The following is a 4665-nucleotide window of genomic DNA, read 5'->3' as shown; positions in this document are numbered from 1 at the left end:
TGTTGATTGGGGTACGATGTGCCGTCCGAAAGCCGAGGATGGTATGGGGCTCAAGGATATGCAGACATTGAACAAAGCTGTGGTTGGGAAATTAAGCTGGAGGTTTTTGACAAGAAACGATAGCCTTTGGGCACGGGTCATCTCTAAAAAATACATCAGGGCCAATGGTGAGACCTTTGCGAGAGCTTTTTGTCGTGTGGAGGAGTATCCAGAAAGGTGTGAGCTCGGTTATTGTCCAGGGTTGCAAGTGGCTACTGGGGAATGTGTCTACTATCAGGTTTTGGCTTGATGTCTGGATCGGTGATTGAAGGCTCTTAGACTTAGCCACCGGCGAACCAGAGCCAAACTCCACTGAGCTTCCGGTCCGCTCCTTCTGGTCTATGGAGGAGGGGTGGTTGTGGGACGAGTTTGCAGGACTCCTCCCTAGTTCGGATATTCTGAGGATGGCGTCCATGGTAGTGTTGGAAGGGGAGGACAAACCATATACGATTTGCTGGGGGGATCGAGGGATGGTGAGTACTCCGTTCAATCGGTCTACCCTTTATGTTGAACCAGAGCATCAAACCGGATATAGACCGCATGGTTTATGAGAAATTGTGGAAGATCATTGCGCCTGAACGAGCCAAAACCTTCTGCTGGTTACTCATCAAAGGCAAGACCCTCACCAATAGTAAGAGGAAGAGACGACACCTTACCATGGACGAGTCTTGTCCCCTCTGTTCTGCTGCGGTGGAGGATATTAACCATCTGTTCAGGGATTGTGGAACAAGCTGTCAGATGTGGAGAGAGTTTGGGGGTCCAGCCTCCTCCCGGCTTTTTTGGTCCTCAGACGCTGCAGTTTGGGTCCGTCAGAACGTTATGAGGCGGTATTTGTTGGTGTCTGGGATGGAATGGGCGCAGGTCTTCATCATGGCCTTGTGGTGGACATGGAAATGGCGTAACGCCAAGGTCTTCCAGAATGAGAGCATGACAGGGATCAGAAATGAGTTTGTGCGCCGGTACATTATCAAGTATAACTCGGCTTGGAGTAACAGAGCTGGGCTGCGTACCGGTGTACGCAGGGAAGCAAGGATCATCGCCTGGAAGAAACCTGAGGTGGGCGTGATTAAGATAAATACCGATGGCTCGGTGAAGAACGGCCTCGCAGCGGCGGGGGGTGTGCTCCGAGATTCCAATGGTGATTGGTGTGGCGGGTTTGTCCATAATATTTGAAGCTGCACTGTTGTCCAAGCTGAATTGTGGGGAATGGTGTGGGGCCTCAAGCTTGCTTGGGAGAAAGGTTTCAGGAGGGTTTGTATTGAGACGGATTCGACTATGGCATTTTCGTTGTTGTCCAAACCTTTGGAGCGGAACCATCCATTATTTAGTCTTGTATCTTTGGTGCAAGACTCCATCCGTAGGGATTGGTCTGTCCAATCCTGTCATGTGTTCAGAGAGGCGAATTCGGTGGCCGATTGGTTGGTGGACTTTGCATTCTCCTTTCCCCTTGGCTTTCATGCCATTTTGGATCCGCTTGTGGATCTTTCATTTTTGCTACATAAGGATTATGGTGCCTTTGGCGTACCTAGACTCGTGCCTGTTTAATTTTCGTTCCTAGTTACTTAATATATGAGTTCCCCTTTCAACAAAAAAAAAACATACCATGCTAAGATCAAAAGCCGTGATTCTAGTTTTCTCCGACACAGCAGGAAACAACATCATCACTGTCTTATGAGTTGCCAAAACCATCTCAGCAGAACAAGCCAACAAACACCTATGGAACCTCTCATTGGTCAACAGTAAAGTTAGATTGTTGACATGTAACCGCAGAGCTTCAGCAGAACAAATGGCTTCTAAAACCCTATAGTAAAGCTTCAGCGCTTCCATTCTTCGCTCATTTGCCCAAATGTTGTCCATCAGTATAGCGTTTGGAAGGTCAACTCGGTCTCCTGTTGCACTGTTGGCGAAAATTGCTTCAAGAATTATATCAACTCTGCGTATTAAATCATCAGTCACGTCTCTATCACAAGAGCGAAGGATTCTCTCTAGATTCTCTGAGCTCCAAGAATTAAAACTACCAAGTAACAAATGTATAAAAGAACTATACTTTAAGACTATCTCCATTCGTGTCGTCCCATGCGTAAGCATGAATGTCCTTTTTGGGACGATGCCTAGGCATCGTCCCTGTGTCACTCAGTGGGTGGTACAATGCCTAGGCATCGTGCTCCATATATATATTTTTTAGTTTTTTAACATTAAAATAATACATTGGTTAATTTTTTAATTTTAATTTTTAATATAGTGTTATGTTGTTAATTTAATTTTTATATATTTCATTAAATAATATAATATTAAAATAGTTTTAAATAAAAAAATTGAAATTTGAACTGCGACAAACAAACATGTTACATTATGCAAATTACAGAATATACCAGATTACAACAACAAAAGTAAAGACATTAACGCGGATGGAAACGAGCGAATTAAACAACAAAAATAAATGCATCGATCTTAAAGCAAACAAGACACACGATTATTGAAGCTCGGACAATCAACGTAACCTCCAAATATGTTGCATCAGGTCTGAAGTGAGTCTCTCATGCGTGTTGACGTTATGCATTTGACGGTTCATATTCATGTAATCATCGAGAGAGTTTATTGTAGAACTCGCCCTTCTGATACGAATTCCATCATTCAGATCCCCAACACTTTCCCTGGTGTCTTGTTTGAACTCCATTCTCAGGCTTTCCGTCTCACTATCGTAGTTTTTGTAAGTGTGGCGCTCATCCTCCACTATCATATTGTACAGTGTGATGCAGCAATCCATGATCTTCTGGAGTGTGGATCTGTTATGGGCAAGAGCCGGATTGCGTATTATTTCAAACCTTGCTTGCAAAACACCAAATGCACGCTCCACATCTTTCCTACAACACTCTTGCAGCTGAGAGAACTTTGACTCCATATGAGTTATCGGATTTGCGACCGCACTCACAAACGTAGCCCACGATGGATAGATGTCATCAGTTAAGTAGTACGGCATGTTGTATTGATGACCATTAACAATATATTCAACCTGAGGTGTCATGCCGTTGAGAAGATCTTCAAATGCCGGCGAACGCTGCACTATTGATATGTCACTGAATTTCCTCGAAACCCCAAAGAAAGAATGCCATATCCATGTGTCCTGGATCGCCACAGCTTCTAAAACAAGGGTCAGTGTTTTTCTTTTCCCTTGAAATTCACTGCGCCACGCCGTTGGACAATTCTTCCCATGTCCAATGCATGCAGTCAATACTCCCTAGCATTCCCGGAAAACCTCTTGCTCCGTTGATAGCTAGAATTCGTCGTACATCGTCTTCATTGGCCCTCCTCATGTAGGTTGCACCAAACTCCGCAAACACAACATCACAGAAATGCGACAGACATTCCAGAGCCGTACTTTCCCCCATGCGGCAATACTCATCAACCGCAATCGGCACAACAACCATAAGCTAGCATGCGAACGGTTGTGGTGCATTTTTGGAATGTGGATAACCCCGAGCGGCCAACAACATCTAGCTTGTGCACAAATTAATCATCTTGGTTCAACACCCTGACAACTACTCATTCGAACAAGGGCCTCCTCATTCGGTATCTGCGTCGGAACTTATCTGCATAGGTCGCTGCAGGACCGAAGTAATCTCGTTCCCGTAGCAAGGCACGGTCGACCCTCTCTCTATTAATAACTTTACGCTTCTTCCTTGAATTTATTTGTGGTGCTTGTTGTTGTTGTACTTGTTGTCGTTGGATGAGCTGCATCATACAAGGTACGATGGACCGTACACAACTACTAACTTGGCCGAGGAGATCATCAGGTGATGAAGAGTTTGACGAAGAGCTTGATGTAGTAGAAATGATTGTGTTTAGTTACGAAATGAGATAATTTTGGTGTGTCAAGAATGAGTTGCAGAGTTATGCAATGGATGAAGGTTGGTGTATGGAAATTGAGTTCCATCTTTACTTTATATATACGTGGCTCATATGTTTGGCTCAGAATTTGAATTCGAATTTAGAATCAAATTCGAATTCAAATTCAAATTTAAATTTGAAATCGGGGCCAACTTCAAATTCAAATTCAAATTCGGAGTCAAACTCAGAGTTGAAGAGTTCAGCTTTTCAGAGTTGCAGTGCTTCAGAGTTACAGTGTCACAAAATTGCAGTGTTGCAGAGTTGAATATTTTAAAATTCAAATACAATTTCAATTTCATTACAAACATGCTAAGACAAACCATTCGTAGTTCAGAAATTAAAAAGAGATTACAGACAATTCACACTTCGGAAAGGAAAACAAACACACTAAAACAATACAAACACACTTAAAAACTTAAACAAACACACTTAAACAAGCACCAAACTTCATGGTCCAACCCTAACTCTGCAGTCAGTTTATCCGCAAATGCTCTTTGATGGGCATTGAGGTTGAGGTAGTTGTTCCATAGTTCCATCAGATGTGCCCTCTTTTGCATGTTTATCTCCTCCATTTGAATCTTCAACTCCTCCTTTCTCAAGGCGAATTTCTCCTTATTCATTTGCTCCTTCTCCTTTGCCCACTCAATCTTCTTTTTTTTCAATTTCAAGATGTTGGGGATAATCATCATTGAATTGGGCCCATCTGTGGCTTATTGCATCCATCCCGGGGTTAGCAAA

General features: G+C 43.3%; 1 pseudogene; it reads right to left on the bottom strand.

Annotated features, from left to right (window-relative positions):
• Positions 1–1359: 1359 nt before the first annotated feature.
• Positions 1360–3777, bottom strand: LOC141251607 (uncharacterized; annotated as a pseudogene).
• Between the last annotated feature and the right edge of the window lie 888 nt (positions 3778–4665).

The sequence above is a fragment of the Phyllobates terribilis genome, unplaced genomic scaffold (genome assembly GCF_046119375.1).
Source record: "Phyllobates terribilis strain yellow unplaced genomic scaffold, ASM4611937v1 Scaffold_7298__1_contigs__length_38656, whole genome shotgun sequence".
Classification (NCBI taxonomy): domain Eukaryota; kingdom Metazoa; phylum Chordata; class Amphibia; order Anura; family Dendrobatidae; genus Phyllobates; species Phyllobates terribilis.
This window is presented reverse-complemented; position numbering and strand designations above follow the sequence as displayed.